We start from the raw sequence: 19,074 nt of genomic DNA, 5'->3' as shown, positions 1-19,074 counted from the left end.
AAACCGATACAGCTCAACTCGAAAGAAAGAACTCGTCGAAACAAAACGAAAGTAAAAGGGTGGCGATGCGCCGAGATTGTATTGAACGTGTGTTGTTGTATTACATAGGGCTCGGGGTCTATTTATACCCGAGATTACAAAATATGTTCGTGTCGGACATGACTCTTATCTCTAACAAACTCTAAGATACCATAAGTCTTTGCAGCAGACTTTTGCCCAAACATATCTCTAAGAAAATTACATGAAATATCCTAATTAATAGATATAATTGCCGTCTCAGGACTCAATCCGTGCATGACAATCCTCATGAAGCTCATTAACTCAACCCGACAATGTGTACCGCGTCACATTGTCGGACTCGGCTCAATCGGCTAACCTTGTCCAACTCGGACTCTGCCGATCCCGGTCATAGCAGATGCGGACTTTAGCAGATCCTTGCTCTGTTTCCAGAACGACTTCCATCTTGGATTCCGCCTCAATTTTATCTCCATCTCTGATACTGAAATTACCAAATTTGGTTGTTAACAACGATCCAAAAACTGCATAAATAGGTGATGACGATCCAAAAACTGCAGCTGTTCAACCATCATGTTATAAGCACCTTTACGAAAAATATATATATGTATATTTGATAGAATATGGTATGTTCGGTTATCAGCACATGTGCTCTATCATCAAGGTTGTGTTATTACCGAGAGTTAGCTAAAATTAATTATATTGGTTCCAGGTGAAGTGTTAAGAAACTTTTCAAGAAATAAAAATAGGGAAAGAGAGTAAGAGACAAAGTGAGCAGTGGATACACTGTAGGTACCTTCCATATGATAAGATCAACATAGTCTTGAAAGTGAAAATAGAACTTCTTCTTCAGATGCTGGACTCTCAGTAAACAAATCCATTGGTTCAACAAACAATTAAAACAAAAAATTTTGCTCCACAACAAATTAAGTTACAAAGACGGCACACAGCAGTACCAATGAAAGACGGCACACAGCATAGCAAGTTCCAAAATTCGGCAGTATTTATCCCCTCAAAAAAAATCAGCAGTATTTTATTTCACTCTTATTGGGTACTCCCTCCGTTTCATAATGTAAGATTTTCTAGCATTGCCCACATACATATAGATATTAATGAATCTAAACACATACATATATCTAGATTCATTAACATCTAAATGAATATGAGCAATGCTAGAAAGTCTTACATTGTGAAATGGAGGAAGTAGCAGTTAGCACTATTGTTAGCAAGATGGCAGCACCATATCATAACTAAACTTGAACCATTAATCTAGCCATAGTAAAAATGGATTAATAAGATACATTTTCTTGCTAAGAATCAGGTGTGCGAGAGCTTACAGTGCAGGTGAGTATTTGATGGCACTGGTGCAAATCAGCTTCCTCTAGATGGTAGCAAAAAGAATATCTGCAGAAATGATGAGGTCTGATTTAGAAATGCAAATCCTTTGGTCATTACGAAGCACCGTTTTATTTCAAAAAATCCTAGAACTAGTGGAATGCAATCATGTAATCCTTAAAAAATGAAGTATAAAACTTCAGGGGAACATTTAACCCAGTGGCATTTGGCACAGCAAGGGCATAAACAATGATGATCCACCTCATTACCTCTCCAATTTTGAGCATGTACTTATGTATATATGTAATACTAAAATACAGATATACAGAAAACAAGAAGAAATGGTATTTTACAAAGAAATGGTTTAGGAAGATGCATGTGCTACCTCTACCAAACCATAATTTGGGGTGTACCTCAACTCCAGTAGCAATTGAATAGAACAGGTAAAATAAGAGTTCTGCTACCTTCAAATCCAAGCTTGAACATTTCTTTGATATATCCGTAGAACTCAGTTCTATCACTGTCTTTTCCCTGTCCTATTGTCACTAAGCCACTATTTATTGTAACTGCCTTTGTCATCACCTTCTCATGTTTATCTGTCCAGAAACCTCATTTATGTCATATGTACTATGTATTAACTCAAGTGTGGAATCCTTTAGCTGAAATTAGCACTCATATAAAATCATGTCTGTGAGACTCTACATGTCAAGGTATAGCGTATGCATTAAGCATGCTGTGATCAACAAACATAATGTAGAAGGGCAATAAAAAAATGAGAAATTACCTGCTGGTAGAACCACGCCAAGCACCATTCCGTACAAGTTTTTCTTTATGTGTTATATTTGGTTCACCACGTCTCTTCCACTCCTGACCTATAATTCTCTATAGAAATAAAATGCATGCATGTCAGCAAACGGAAATAAAATATTGTGATGATCTAGAAAAAATATCCCTTCTAAAGCTATTTTATTGTGCATCTCTGAATGTTATGCAGCAACATTGTGAGCTTTTTAGTGAAAAGAAAATTTGAGTATCCAACAAACTAAGACCAATGTTATTAGTTATACAAACTATAGAATCCCAAAGCACCATGCACCATGGACCATCTCGTCATCTATAACTAATGAAAAATGCCATAGTATTTCTGATGAATAACATATATGCAGCGATTAAGAATGCATGACTAGAAAGTACTGTGGCGATATATAGAAAGCTACAGACTGGGTAGCTCCTTCCGGCATAAAAGCAGATCGCTAACAACAAGCACCTCGTGAGAAGCGATCTTCGCTAAAAGTAACTCAGCTGCAAAAAGACAGAAAATGTAGCTATGCAGATTGACATGGCGCACAGTGATGCTCGCTAGCTTACTCTTGTAGTCTTGTGGCCACCAAGGAGCTGGACAGCGTTCACAACGCGGGCCTGGAGCGCGGTGGTCACACGGACGCTCCTCTTTGAGCCCGGAAGGGACGGCCGCCATATGCTGCCGCCACCAAGACGACCGGAGAAGAAAAAGAGGGGCATTATTGGATCTGGAGATGGCGGCCTCCCCCCTTGCCGCGCTAGGGGATGGATCTGGTGGTTTTGAGCTCAAAAACGCCGGATCTGGTCGTCCCCAGCTTGCATCGGCCAGATGAAGGGAAGATGTAAGGAGATATGGCGGCGGCGGCGTCGCTGGGGATAGTAAGGTGGAGAAGGAGGAGGCGGTGGCACTTGGCCGGGGAGGAAAAGGGGAGGGACGGCGGTGGAACTGGGCCGGGGAGGATTGGAGGAGAGGGAGGTGGAGGCAGTACTCCGATGCGGAGGGGAAGCATGCGGCGGTCCAGAAGACGAGGAGGTTTCGACCAACTCGCCGCCGGCAGCACCGCCAACTGCTAAAGTCGGAGGGCCTGGCAGCCGACAAAGATACGAGGAGCACCCCTCGGTCGACATCCTCGCCGAGGAGCCGGCGTCCACAAGCTGCAGGCTGCAGCGCGGACGAGCGAAGGAGCCAAGGCGGCAGCGGCGGCGGCGGCGGCGGCGCGTGGGAAGAGGAGGGAGAGGCGGAGATAAGCCTGAGCGCGAGTGGGGACTGGATTTGGCGAGGTGATGGGGGCACGGACTGCTTTGATCGTCTGAGACCGACGGATCGGACGGCTCACGCGAAGGAAGGTTACTGCTGCCCTAGAAAGATGGGAATTTGTATTCCCGCGCACCACCAGAAATTGGGAATTTGGAGGGAAAATTTTTTGTTTCATTAAAACTTTAACCAATTCATTTTTTTACTTGTTGTAACGTGTAGCTTATTTATTATTATATCACTAAAAACATATACTTCTGTTGGGCAAAGAACAATTTCACTCTAATAACATTTAGAATGGAAAATTTTAAACTTCTAATAGGATAATATTTCCATCAAACTATTGCAAACTACATAATTGAAGAAGGTGTATCATGAATGCATTACAAAATTTTTCCATACGAGCGTATTAAGAAATAAAATTTTAAAATTTGAAACTAGTTTATCTCACTCATTGACGGAGCGTGGGGCTCCTCACCGGGAGACCGTGCAAGCCCCCCTTCGCCGGTTCGGCCGGGGGCGCTAAGTGAGGTTCTTCGCCCTCGATCTGAGGAACGTCCGCGAGAGAGGAAGAGCACAAGACACGGGCGACGTAGACAGGTTCGGGCCGCTGAGAAGCGTAACACCCTACTCCTATGTTCTGGTGGATCTGTGCGTGAAGGAATACAGAGAGCTGGAGAGCGAGCCCGAGTTCAGGGTCTAGCACCCATTCCCCTTTTTTCTCCTCCCTCCAGAGTCCCCCTCCCTTCTTTTTTTTTCTCCTAGGCCTGGGCCTCCTTTTTATCTAGTCAGGGGTCACCACAAGGGCCTCTAGCTGCCTAAGAAAGGAAACATGCTTTTTACAATGAGGGCTAGTCTACAGCCGGAAGTGACCTCTGACAAGCAGAGCACACGCCTCCTGCCCCGCTCGCCCGCTTTTCCGGTGGACGCCCATTTCAACCTTCATTTAATGGCCAGCGACTTCCTTGCCATACTTGCGCTGAAACCTGGAATGGCTCTGACCGGGACTGACATACCAACTCTAGGAGTTAGCACGCCGGCTCCGGCTAGGGACGAGAGCCAGGAAGCTCTCATCATTCCGACGGGACGGGGCGAGGCGTGTGACAGGCCGCCTGTTGCCACCTAACCCGTGATCTGACCGGTCTGTGACCGGTCACACACCGCGACTGGTCACGGACCGGATAAGCGTGCGCTGCGCCGCATTAAATGCGGCGTGGCGCGCTCGTCCAACCTGCTATAAATGTGATTAGGTGAGCCCCGCTGTGCTCACCTAACCCACACACATGGCGCCAAAACCACAGGGGGTCGGGGCGCCCCAGCCCTCGGGGCCAAAACGAGGGCGCCCCAGCCCTCGGGGCCGAAACGGGAGCGGTCCGACCCCTCGGGGAGACAGAGGGAGGGGTGGCCACGTCATCCTCGGGCCCGACCCCCCCGAGGGGGTCGGGCCACGTGGGTGACCGCGGCTACCCAAGCCTCTAGTCACGATACCCCCGGCCCCATGTCACCGACACTCATATAAACTTTAAATTGGATGATTTTTTTTCTAAATGTTTCTAAAATCATGCTCTGTCATGTTATTGTATTCTTACTACTATTATTTTGGCCATTTTTCTTATGACTTTGTTTTATAAATTTAAATTTTGAATTTTAAAACTTCAAATAATATTTTGAAGTAGTAAATAATTTCAGCTGAAAAAGTCATGAACATAAAACTTGTAGAACTCATTAAGACATACAACTTTTATTTTGGTCATTTCTTCATTCAATAAAGTGATACTAACATTGTTCACAAAATTTACATATCTCTCATATAGTTTTATAAACTTTGTGAACAATATTATTATCACTTTGTCAGATGAAGAAATGACTAAAATAAAAGTTGTATGTCTTAATGAGTTATACAACTTTGTTGTTGATAACTTTTTCAGTTGAAATCATTTAGTATTTGAAAATGTTGTTTGAAGTTATCATATTTTGAAATTCAAATTTAAATTGTTCAAACAAAGTCACATAAAAAAAGACCAAAACAAAAGGTGTAGATCTTGATAAGTTATACAACTTTGTTATCGACAATTTTTCCATTTGAAATCATTTACTACCCAAAAAATTATTTGAATTTCTTATATTTTAAAATTTAAATTTTATATAGTTCAATCAAACTTGGATGAAGAAATGACCAAAAGAAAATTGGTAGATCTCAATGAGTTCTACAAGTTTGTTTTTGACAATTTTTTCATATGAATTCATTTAGCATTATAAAATTCAATTCGAAATTCTTATATTTTTAAATTAATTTTTTAATAACTATTTTCACATGTGGTCCTCTTAAAGAGCCGCATGCAAAAATCTATTTTCACATGCGGACTCTTTAAGTGGTCCGCATGTAAAAATATTTCACATCTAAACAATTTTTTCCCTCCTATCCACTTCAAAATTTTTCATCTCTTCTTCTCTCCTCTCTCTCCCATCTCTGGTATTTTCCCCTCTCACTCTTTCTCTTCCTCACTCTCACCCTCTCTCCTGTCTTTCTCTTCCTCTCTCTCTCATCCCGCATATGCGGGCGGTGCGCCCGAGGAAGAGGCGCTGGGAGCAGGTGCCGCCGCGGTGGCGGCGGCCAGGAGCGGCGCCGCCCCGCGACGCGGACTCCGGCGATGATGGTAGGGGCAGGCATGGGAGACGGCGGCGGCCTTCCCTCACCCGGATCTGCCGGCGGCTATCCTCCCCCGCCCCGATCTGCCGGCGGCGGCCCTCCCCCGCCTGGATCCGCCGGTGGCCACCCTACCCTGCCCCGATTCGCCGGCGGCGCTCTCCCGGCGGCCGGCGCCTCCTCGTTGGATCCGGGAAAGGAGTACGATGTCAACGGTGGCGGCAGCGGCTTGAGAATGACGGCGACAGTTGGAGGATAAGGACGACGGTGGCAGCGACTGGAGGACGACCACAGGCTGGCAACGGTTACATTTTTCGATTTTTGAAATTTTTATTTTTATCGTGATTTTTCATTTTCGCATGCGACTGGCTTATGGTTGCGCTGACCGCATGCGAAGATCGTGATCTTTGCAGACTCTCTCGTGCATGCGGTCCGGCCAACCGCATGCGAAAATGCATTTCGCCCATTTGCAAAAATGGTTCTTTTAGTAGTGCCGAAATTTAATATTTTTGATATGTAGCTAATAATATGGAATTGTTCGCATGTAAATGGTATATTGGTGGCATAATAAAAAAAACATCTCCCATATCTGTGACATATTGATATGCGAACAAAATCTGTAATATGTACTATATATAAGTTGTGTTTCTCACGAGTCACGACGTGGCTTTTTATGGCTAGAGTTCTTTTCCATAATTGTTTTCGTAATAACTTTTCGCACCTGGAGGAAACGGCAGCACACACAGACGGGAAGTTCCAACCCCTTCATTGACATGCGGGCCCCTCCACTAGTTTCTCCGTTAGTTAGTTAGGATTACCGGGTGTCATGTTTAACAAACACGGTAACTAAAAGCTGGAGCGTTGCTTTTCCGTTTCCTCTGTGCCATTTGCGTACCAACCACAAGAAAAAACGTTCTCACAGCAACAGATGAGTGCGCGCCAACGGAAAATGATCTGGAGATGGGACTTTGGGACCCATGTTCCCTAGTGTACCAACAAAACACTTAGTAATATTTCAGTGTTACCTAGTATCAAGAGAACACTCTGTAAAGAGAATAGTTACGTGGTGTATCTTGAAAACACTACGGAACTCACCGAGTGCCAGAAAAAACACACGGTACATCTCTAGTTACACCCGGGAGAGACTCACATTTGGATCATGATCTTGTTGCTTGTGAGTGTTCAGGTTAAGCATCAAACAAAGCTTGTTAAGCGGGGAAGTCAAGTGCGTGGCGTGAAGAAGCCCTCAGGACTATACGGAGGTGAAATGTCTGGTATTAATCCAAATGTGAGCCGTAGTGTTAGGTTCAAGGGCTGATGGATCGAATTGATTACGCCCAACATGGAAATTTTTGTTTGATGGTAGGAAGTTTCATGGTTGTAATTTGCCAGTAACAGTTTTGCCTAGAGAGAGAGAGAGCATGCATGCATTGTCTTTCAATTTTGTACCAACTAGAGTGTAGAGCCCTCCCAGTCCCAGGGTGAGTTGCCGGAAGCATGTAGAGGCGCCTGGAGCACGTCGTGCAGGGAATCGGATCGGAGGATTCGGTGGCAGAGATGGACCAATTGGATACTATCATGGTCATGGCGCTGTCTGCAGTGTCCAGTAGGATTATGGGAGTGCGAGGCGAAATTTTGTCAATTAATATCAATATTGGCACACGTCGTGGGTGCGATGTTTCTCACCGGAATGAAAAAAGTTCAAGGAGCACCAAAATATGATTTTTGGACATAGTGGAGTGTATTGGGTGCGTTCGTGGAAAAAAAATTACTTCCTGATTCGCGCGGCGAAATTTTCTCAATTAATGCCAATATTGGCATATATTGTCACACGTATGTGCAATGTTTTTGACCGGAATGAAAATGTTCAAAAAGCACTAAAACATAATTTTTTTGATATATTGGAGTGTATTGGGTGCGTTCGTGGCAAAAAAAAATCACTTCGTGATTCGCGCGGCAAACTTTTATCAATTAATGCCAATATTGGCACACGTGGGTGCGATGTTTCTCACCGGAATGAAAAAGTTCAAAAAAACACCAAAACATGATTTTTGGATATATTGGAGTGTATTGGGTGCGTTCGTGGAAAAAAATCACTTCGTGATTTGCGCGGTGAAATTTTGTCAATTAATGCCAATATTGGCATATATTGGTACACGTAGGTGCAATGTTTGTGACCAAAATGAAAAAGTTTAAAAAGTACAAAAACATGATTTTTGGACATATTAGAGTGTATTGGGTGCGTTCGTGGTAAAATATCACTTCGTGATTTGCGCGGCGAACTTTTGTCAATTAATGCCAATATTGGCACACGTGTGTGCGATGCTTCTCACCGGAATGAAAAAGTTCAAAAGAACACAAAAACATGATTTTTGGACATATTGGAGTGTATTGGGTGCGTTCGTGGCAAAAAAAAAATTAACCCGTGATTCGCGCGGTGAATATTTGTCAATTAATGCCAACATTGGCACACGTGGGTGCGATGTTTTCACCGGAATGAAAAAGTTCAGAAAGCACAAAATAATGATTTTTGGACATATTGGAGTGTATTGTATGAGTCCGTAGCAAAAAATCACTCTGTGATTCACGCTGCGAACTTTTGATAATTAATGCCAATATTGACATATATTGGCATGGTGGGTGCGATATTTTCACCAGAATGAAAAAGTTCAAAAAGCACCAAAACATGATTTTTGAACATATTGGAGTGTATTGTGTGCGTCCGGGGCAAAAAAATCACTCCGTGATTTGCGCGGCGAACTATTGTCAATTAGTACCAATATTGGTATATATTGGCACAGTGGGTGCGATGTTTTTCACCGGAATGAAAATGTTCAAAAAGCACAAAAACATGATTTTTGGACATATTGGAGTGTATTGAGTGCGTTCGTGGCAAAAAATCACTCCGTGATTCACGCTGCGAACTTTTGTCAATTAATGCCAATATTGGCACACATGGGTGCGATGTTTTTCACTGGAATGAAAAAGTTCAAAAAGCATAAAAAATGATTTTTGGACATATTGGAGTGTATTGGGTGCGTCTTCGGCAAAAAAATTACTATGTGATTCGCGTGACGAACTTTTGTAAATTAATTCCTATATTGGCATATATTTGCCAATTTCAATTGGTCAGTCTAGATCTCTGATCCTTCATAACTATTCATAAATTCAGATTGGCAAATGCACCATCATGCAGAACAAGATTCAGACGAATGGTTGTGACGGTGTGTTGAATAAAATTGCATCTCTTGATAGCACCAAGCAAATGCATGTGGATAGTGTAGTACTCACGTCCACCAAGCAGTGTTGGTGCTAATGCAATCTGGCTGAAAGTGTCCTCTTTCTGTTGCATTCCATCGAACAGGTGGTCTGCAATAGACAAGGGTGACAACCACATCAACCAGGAAAGAATAAAAGCTTCTGGAAGCTACATGGCCATCATCCCCAGCGCATAGAGAAAAATCAGAAATTGTATCTTGTGAGAAATCAGTATTGACAAATAGGAACTAAACCATCCACACCTAACTCAGTGTTGCTGATGGTCAGTTCGTGCATTCCCAGCCCTGGTCGAAGAAGACAACAGGACAATAGTCCGGCAGCGACACCACCACTGGCAGCCATTAGGATCAGTTCAATTGCTTAATTGTACACATAATCTTCTCTGATTCATGTTCCAGTTGGAACTCAGTTTGTGTTAAGAAATCCTTGAACCAGAAATTTAGCCCAAATTTCCAGACCATTTTGTGTATTAAATCCCTATCCAGAAATCTGCAAGGGTACACAAAATAACAAGTAATATACAGTTCCCAACGTAAATAAAGCATAAATACTTAGAGAAGAGGCACTTAGTCCTCGCATCGAAACGAAAACAGCAGCAGCGGAAAAAGGCGATCCTAGCGGGGCTTCAGCTCCACTCCATAGGCAACACTCAACTGGGGTCTGAGCCTTTGTCCTTTAACATCGTCTTCAGATCAGAAGCACTACACTTTTCACTTTTGAAAAGAGGAATAATACCAAGGCTGAGTACAACCACCATACTCACCAAGCCACACCAATGATGCAGACATGCAAGGGGGTAAAAGGATGGCTTGTGGCTCTTTGCATAAAGGCGGTTGCAAAGCATTTTATTGAGCAAACGGTAAAAAAGTTGATTAATTAAAGTAATATTAAATCTCCCCAGATCAACGCTACACCACGTTGAACAGGCCATCCATCCCACCTGAGCTAACCAGTGCATTGAGTCGATTTATTAGGGGTGACACTGATCACAGTGAATCTGGTCAATCGCCCATAACCACGGGCACGGCTATTCGAATAGTTTTACTTTGGCCAGAGGTGCACAACTGTAACCACAAGATACAATCCACCGGCATGTCACCGTGCTGTCACGTAAAATGAGGAAAAACTCTAATAAAAACTAAGTAAACAGTATATAAAAAGTAAACAAACACGTAGAGCTCAATTTTAGATGAATTTTGCAAAGTTGAACGGCTCAATTTGGTGTTCGTATGAATTAGATATGAATTTTAGAAGTTTTGAGCCATTTAAATGAATTTCTATAATTATTAACCGAATTTATTGCGCAATTATCATGATTTATGACGTCACCGAGGGGATTGGTGGCGCCGACAAGCGGGCCCCACCTGTCGGTGGCTCAAGGGAGGCGGGTGCACAGTGGACCGGGTCCACGCGGCACCGGCAAGCGGGCGCACCACGTGGTGGCCATGGCGGACGGAGAGGGCGACGTGGCGCCGACATGGCGCCACGGGGGCACCGATGCCGGGTGGCACGGGGAGGGCCACGTGCACAGCCTAGATCACCCAGAGGGGGATCGGGCGGTCATGGGCTAGCAGGGCGGCAGCAGCCGGCTGACCGATCAGGAGGCGGCGCCGCCGGGCCCGATGGTCGTCAGCGGCGAGCGGCGGCGTCGCACATGGGAGGTGGCGGGGGAAGGAGAGGGGGCTCACCGAGAGGACGTGATGGCGAGGCGAAGATGGGAAGGCGGCCGACGACAAGGATTAGCGGCGGCGCTTCTCGGGTTGGGGTCGGGGACGGCGCTCCGGCGACTCCTGAGAGTGGTGGAGGTGCGGCCGAGGGCCAGCGGGACCTGGGGAGCAAAGAGGAGGGGTTAGAGGAGGGAGAGGCGTCGCGGCATGGCGAGGAACGCCGGCCGAGCATGGCGTTTGCAGCGGGACTCACCGGGGAGCGAGGGGAGATGGTTACAACGGCTCCCGGCAGCAGTGAGGTGGTGGCCGAGGATCTCCTTGCCCTTGCGGAGCCGAAGGAGGTGACGGCGCACCGTGAGGAGGTCGGAAACAGCGGCCGGAGGTGTCAGTCACGCGGCGGTGACCTCGGGTTCACGGTTGGGTGGTAGTTGCGGTGGCTATTTGGGGAAACCAAGCGAAGGCCGGGTGCGCGGTGAGGTGTGGCGATGCTAGTGGTGCGAGCGGCGCGGCACGGGGACTGCGGGTAGGGGTGGAAAAAAAGCTTGGGCTCGTGAGCTCAGCTCGGGCTTGGCTCGAGCTCGCTTAGCTTGGCTCAGCTCGGGCAGTCTGCGGGAGCAGCGGTGGCAGGCGGCTGAATAGCGCCGGTGAGCGGCGGAAGAGGTCGGCACGGCGGGAGCGGATTTTTGGGCTGGATGGGGAAAATGGAGCAGCGGCCGGGGTGCTACGCGGTGCGGCGAATGTAGTGGAGGCGGAGGCGCGGCTTGGCAGTGGCTAGGGCAGTGGTGGCGCGTGGCCGGAGCTCACCGGCGAGCGGCGGTGCACGGGCTCGGTGTGGGGAGAGCGAGAGAGAGTGCGGCGGGCTCTGGAAAGATGGGGAAAAGAGAGAGGGAGTCCTGAGGAGCATTTTTTATAAGCTCGGGGAGGGGAGAACGTGCCCGGACGGGGCGGCAACGGGCGGCGGCGTGGGACTCCGGCAATGTGGGCGACTGGGGCGGCTCGGCGCCGATTTTCTCGGGGAGAGTGGGGGATTTGAGTGGAGGTGTCGACCCCCGATTTTGGAAATCGGAAATCTTCTGTGTTTATCAGTACCAATCCCTGGATCAGTAGTTGGTACACACATACATAGCCGAATCACAACACATCACGTATGAATTCAGGCTAAGAGAGTTAAATACTTGCATTAGGGCCAGGCAGGCCAACAACTATCAGAGAAACAACAGCGGAAAACAAAATAATACAAGGGCCCGGTTGACATGCCACAAGCAGTCGACTGGGGAACGAGACCTAGATCGAAACCGCACTCCGATCATCTTGTTAAGTACGCAAGCGTACTAAAACAAGGGCTTCTCTTCAACACTCTGCTAAAAGATATATATAGAGCAACAATGAGTACAAAAGTACTCAGCAAGCCACCACACAAAATGCAGTAATGTACAGGATAATACAAGGAGTGGCTATGGTTACTTTGCGTAAAGCTGAGTTTTCAAATATCATTTCACAAACCTAAGACCTAGCATAAACTGATCAGGTTTTAACTCCATTGTTCATTAAACAACGACAGTTCTATCCACCATCCATTGTATTCCCAAGGATAGCTTCCCGCCACTGGTCGTCATGGTTTTCTGGGGTCTACCCCTTCTCACCTCTCGAGAAGTTGATCCACCAGTACAAAATCATCATGCATCATCTCACCCATCATTTTAAGAATTTAGAGTCTAGCCAAGTGTAATACATGTCCCGGTGCTCAATAACCGCGAGCACGGGTATTCGAATAGATTTGGTTTACTCACACTGCAGTGGATGTACACTTTACCCGTACTCCGCGACTGCCCAACACATGAGCCTCGTCCCAACACATGAGACGCGTCACGGCAAAGCCTTTCAATAACCTCACATTGGCAGTACCCACTCCATGAACTTACATCCTCATGCACTCTAGGCGTCATAAGTTTCTAGCAGTGAGAGGAGTTCTGGCTCTCCCGGGAAGGGAAGACTCACACATGCATTAAGTTATAGTTAAGTTTAGGTTTACACATGGCAGTCCTACCGATGGCGACACCACTGTAGGCACCCGCCCCACGCGGTCCTACCAATGGCTGCCCCACCGTAGGCCCTGCCTCACACACATCAAGAAAACCACTATGCAGGGATACTGCCTCCGCTCGGCTATTTACAACGCTAGGTCTATACCCACTCGAGAAGTACGGTTGTACGGAGGTCGTTTCATGCTTAGCTTCATGGCTCGATCCTTAACTGAACAGGGACGGCACTAGCCTTTACCGGACACCACCCAAGTCCTCCAGCCGCCCCAATCGAAAATAGTTGTTTAGTTTCATTTTTCCTTTCACAAATCATGTCACCAATGTCATGGCAATGTGGCGCTCATGTCTCCACATGCCGTATCTCAACTACTTTCCCTAAGGTAGTTGCCCAAGCATATAGCATATCATGCAAAAAAGTTTTAGTATAGTTATTTAAAGAATAGATAGAAATAAGATTGCGTCCAATAGCATTTGAACCTATACCAAAGGTCCGTGAGGGAAAGGTGAAAAGAACCCCCAGTGGGTAATGAAATAGAACGTGAAACCGTGCTGAGCTCCCAACCAGTGGGAGGGGAAAGTGATCTCTGACCGCGTGCCTGTTGAAGAATGAGCCGGCGACTCATAGGCAGTGGCTTGGTTAAGGGAACGGAACCCACCGGAGCCGTATATGAGAATGCATGATTCTAAAGTACCATTACTAAGCTTTTGTCATAATTGACTAAGGACTCATACGTAATCATGGGTACAAGGAAATAATGAGGTAAACAATAATCAAAGGCGTGGCATAATAACAAGTAGGATATTCATCATTGCATGCAATTTTATTTATAAACAAAACAATTTCGCAATTGGGACCAACATGCTCAAGGGATGGGGTGATGACTTGCCTACTCAGGATAGTTCTTATTCTTAATATAATCTTGATCAACCTTCACCTCCTGGAAGCTACATACGTTGCCTCACGACTAACCGATATACAAATTCTATAATACGCGAGAAAAACCAATATTCAAATAACAATCAAATGTGCACAAGAAAAATATAATGATGGTGTCGAACCTAGGGTTGCTCATACTATTCCGGCTTGCTAATGGATTCTAATCATGCTAAGGGCCAAGATTCTTAGTCTTTCTATTGTCATGGCGGCTTATTAGGGGCTAATCATCATAGTATAAATGAGATACACAGTGCTAATATGTGGTTAGGATTTATAACAAGTACCTGTTTACTGTATGTGATGGTTCTGTTGACTATTCACTGGAGGTTAACCGAACTATACATATACTACTCCACATGATGACATTGTACCGACTAACTTCTAAGTGGTCCAAATACAACCAACTCTGTTATTATTTCTCATAAACAAGTTAAAGATTCATCTATAAGTATTAATATTTTAGTTATAAAATATGAGGCTAAACTTTATGTAAATAATTTATAAGTCATGGGTTTAATTACACAACCATTAAATAGTACTAGTAGTCTAGTATCATCCTATACATTAATTTGAGACATCATTTAAAATTAGTTTGTGTGGTTGGTACAGTGACAAGACATGTTAGAGACAAATATTCTTACATCTACTTTACTGTAAAATATAAATTTTATTTGTTAGCACATTTTTAAATTGACTATTATGCATCATCTTGATATTAATTATTTTATAATTATAAATATATTTTATTAAATAATGAATTATATACCATTGAAAAGAATATGAACTTTATATGAATTTAGGTTCAAGTTTCACTCAAATCCGAGTAAGTTACACTAGTTTAAAGATTCAAATAGGAATAATTGCGAAATAGCACTGTTCATAATTGATTATTTTAGTTCCGAATCATTATCCATAACCTACCGTGACTGACAGGTGGGGTCAGGGTTTTATTATTCTTTCAGCCGATTTGTTTTACCCCGGATAAAAATTGGAGCGGGCCCGGCTTGTCAGCGACTTGGCCAGGAGTCGTCTTCTACCTTCGTCTTCTTCTTCCTCCCGACCGAGCGGAAGCAGCAGGGAAATAAGGCGCGCACGGCAAGGCCGGTCGAGGGCGACCCGACGGCGGTGAGGGGAGGGTGCGGCAAGGCTCCGGCGACCTTCGGCCGGCGGCCACAGCGTAGGATGGTGCGGGGGCGAGCAGCGTCGCATGGCCGCCATGGCCGAACTCGGGTAGCTAGGGGCTAGGGTGGTAGGGTTTGTTTCCGACCAAACTGATGAGGGATTGAGCATCTATGGTGTACGAGTTCCGTTTTTACATAAAAATAGAAGGAAGAGCCCCCGGGATGGCATGTCCACGTTGAACTCCATGGGCGGAGCTTTGGAGCTCGGGCTTGGCACTGCTATGGACCTAATCGACGAAATTGATGGGGGATTTAGTTCCCAGGGGACTAGTATGAGTCACAGGAGCGAGGAATTACCGAGGAAAGGAGGAACGACGAAGTTCCATGTCGCGGAACAGAGGCAGACGGCGTTGATGGCGCCCGAAGGTGTTCGTCGGCGTTCCTTGGCGTCCAACCTCCCCAATGGCGACGGCGGCAGCGCAGCTCCGCCTCCACTTCCTCCAACCTCCAGCTCCGGCCAGAGAGCCTCGCAATGGTGATCTCTAGCAGTGGTGAGAGAGTGATCGCAAGGTGTTCGATGAAATGCACTCGAGGGAAAAAGGCAGAGAGGGATGGGGTTTTTATGGGGGCTTAGCTTAGGGTGTAAGGAAACCATGGGGATAAGATCGCCAGCACATGGCCTGGACGAGCTAGAGTTCAATGGCGATCGGATAAGAGCAATGAGGTCGATGACACAGATAAAGATTGATCTCCTTCAATACTAAGGTTTTGTGGGCCATCATCACCCTATAACCTATAGTCTGCGAGTTTTAGCCCTAGCTGGGGAAGGGGACTCCGTTTTATCCACTGGACACAAAGAGGGGCGCATCGTTTTGTCTAGCGGGTGCATGGAGGGGCGACGGGACGTCATGGCGTTTGGATAATGGGGTGGATGTGGCGATGGCGACGCGCTTATCCAATCGGCTTCGTTCCTCATCTCTTGGAGCGACGGCTGAAGGAGATGGCGGCTTGACCGGGGTCGAGTCGCGGACCTGCCTGGCGTGGCGCGGGCTCATGGGAGCTGGTCCGGTTCAGGGTTGGACACGGTGCGGACATGATGTTGGTGCGAGACGCGACGAAGTGGCGCACGAGAGGGAGTGGCGCAGTCAGCCTGGGACTGGGAGCGGATGGATGCGGCGCGAGGGAAGGGATGCGCGGCATTTAGCGCACGGGCACGACGCGGGGCGCAGTGCAGAGCGACGTACGGAAGAGGCGCGACGCGGACACAACGCGGTCTAGGTGGGAGGCGGCTGTGTTGGGACTCGGGAGGAGTTCGGTTCGGGATAGGGCTCCGGTCGAGCACCTGGCGGCCCATGAACAGTAGCCGGCTGGAAAAGAGAGAGAAGGAAGAAAAGGAAAAAGGAAGGAAAGGGAGGGGTTAATCTGCAAAATAGTTGGGATTGGAATTGAGATGTAGCTCCATACATTTTGGATTCAAGAATTCAAATATTTTATTTGAATATTTATTTGCTTATTCATTAGTTCCCAAATGAATTTGCTTTAGATTATCCAAAAATTTTCCAATATAACTTGGAGGGTTTGATAATTCTAAAATTAATTAAAATATTTAATGTGACGATTACAATGGTAGTGATGTATTTACTCTGTTTATATATTTATATGATGAATTCTATACCATATGGTACTTGATAAAGTGTTTTAAATGTTAATTTAAATATTCCAGCGAAACAATCATCTATAGATGAGATCATTGTAAAGAAGTGGCCATTATTTCATGTGAGATTGGATTCAGATGAATTCGATTTAATCTTACCGTTTTCATTTGTTACGTATGAAACCAAGCTATCAACATGGTTTGAATATTTAATATTTGATTTATAATTTATAGAAATTAATAATTAACTTTTCCTTCATTTAGTTTTCTGCCTTGTGCATAATATTTATGGGATCGATAGATAACTTATTCTTGCGATTTGTACATCTTTAATTTTAATGTTTCATTGTGACAATTTATAATATCCAGCATGATGCAAAAGTTTTAAAAAGTTTGAAATTTTAGTGATTTTTATTGTCGGGAATTTTCAGGGTGTTACAGGAGGAATGGAGGGGAACCGATTCCACTCGGTTTGGGCGCGAGGGCGCGAGCGGGAGGGCGCCGGATTCGGTGGGACGTGGGCGGCAACGGCCGGCCATGGTTTCTTCGGCCTGGGAGGCCAGAGGTAGGAGGAGGGCCTGACAGGTGGGGTTATCGGGCCCACCTGTCGGCGATGGAGGGAGAGAGGAGGCTGGATTAGGGAGGTAAAATAGACTTTGGGGAGAGAGGGCCGAGCAGGCCGAGGGAGGGGAAGGGAGGCCAGCCTGGCCGGGAAGGAGGGGGAGGGAATGGGCCGAGCCCAAGGAAGGAAGGGGTAAGATTTTCTGGTGTCGGGACAACCTGCCCAATCAGCGTCGGAATATGCGATCAGGTCGACCGTAGTGGAACGCCGAAGGTGGACGACGAAGTCAATGGTGCCGCGAACATAGCACAGGATGCGCTTAAGAGCGGCAAGATGCGGCTCGTGCGGGTCGTGCATGTGAAGACATATCTGCTGCACGGCATAAGAGATGCCTGGCCTGGTGAAACTCAAGTACTGCAGGGCGCCAACAAGACTCCGGTAGTCGGTAGGATCAGCAACAGGAGCACCAACAATAGCTGACAACTTGGCATTTGTATCCACTGGGGTCGAGCACGGCTTGTAGTCAGTCATGCCTGCATGCTCTAGAATCTCAAGACAGTACTGCCGCTGACTGAGGTAGAGGCCAGAAGACTGTCGTGTGACAGAAATGCCTAAGAAGTGGTGAAGGCTGCCAAGATCCTTCATGGAGAACTCCGACTGTAACGACCGTATGGTCCAGCGAAGCAGAGCATCAGAGGAGGCTGTCAACATAATGTCATCCACATAGAGCAGTAGGTAGACCGTATTATCAGCACTGTGATGGTAGATGAATAGAGACGTATCTGATTTAGCCTCAACAAAGCCAAGTGACAGGAGAAAGCTGGCAAATCGGCTGTACCATGCCCGGGGGGCCTGCTTGACGCCGTAGAGAGACTTGTTGAGGCGCCACACCAAGTCGGGTTTGGTTGGGTCAACAAATCAAGAGACGGCCCAGCTGGCGAGGCCGGCCCAGTCGGTGCGCCGACCGACCGAGCAAGAGAGGACGGCCCAACAGGCGAGGCTGGCTCAGTCGGCGCGCCGGCCGGCCGAGTAGAGGAGGCTGCCCCCCACCCCGGAGTGGTAGGTTTGTCGGACTCGCAGGCCGCCGGACCAGAACGGGGAAGGCGGGAGCGATGTCCAATAGGCGCCGGAATAGGAGCTGTAAAATCCTCCAAAAACTCCAAATCAATAGCAATCTCATTATTAGTCATTTCGGCTAACGGAAAGGACGTCTCATCAAACACCACATGTTGTGAGATGATAACCCTGTCAGTGGCAAGGTCTAAACACTGATACCCTTTATGGTGGAGGCGATAGCCGAGGAACACACACGGAATGGATCGTGGGGCTAGCTTGTGGGGGGCGGTGGCGGAGAGGTTGGGGTAACACTTACAGCCAAACACGCGAAGGTGGGAATAGGATGGGTGGGCACCGCAGAGGGCAAAAAAGGGTGTGCGGTGTTGTAGATTCTTAGTTGGGTGGCGGTTGATGAGGTGGGTGGCGGTGTGAAGGGCCTCAACCCAGTATTGTGCGGGAAGGTTGGCTTGAAAAAGAAAGGAGCGCGTGATGTTGTTCAGGGAATGAAGCATACGCTCGGCCTTACCGTTCTGTGGGGAGGTGTGGGGGCAAGACATCCGCAAGGAGACCCCGTTGGTGAGGAAGAAGGAGCGGGCGGAGGAGTTGTCAAACTCCCTACCGTTGTCACACTAGATGCTGTGAATGGTCGTGGCGAATTGGGTCTTCACAAAGGCAAAAAAATGAGATAGTGTAGAAAATGTAT

General features: G+C 46.6%; 1 non-coding gene across 1 annotated transcript; it reads right to left on the bottom strand.

Moving 5' to 3' along the window:
- Positions 1-48: 48 nt before the first annotated feature.
- Positions 49-15,689, bottom strand: LOC107279886 (uncharacterized). The gene is made up of 7 exons (XR_010741803.1): positions 15,457-15,689; positions 9,575-9,821; positions 9,345-9,422; positions 2,135-2,232; positions 1,815-1,946; positions 1,353-1,419; positions 49-499 (listed from the first exon to the last, which is right to left on the bottom strand). It is a non-coding gene; the product is annotated as an uncharacterized protein (transcript).
- Positions 15,690-19,074: the final 3,385 nt, after the last annotated feature.

Source organism: Oryza sativa, chromosome 1, assembly GCF_034140825.1.
Source record: "Oryza sativa Japonica Group chromosome 1, ASM3414082v1".
In the NCBI taxonomy this organism is placed as follows: domain Eukaryota; kingdom Viridiplantae; phylum Streptophyta; class Magnoliopsida; order Poales; family Poaceae; genus Oryza; species Oryza sativa.
Note: the sequence above shows the minus strand (reverse complement) of the source record. Positions and strands in the feature narration are given on the sequence as shown.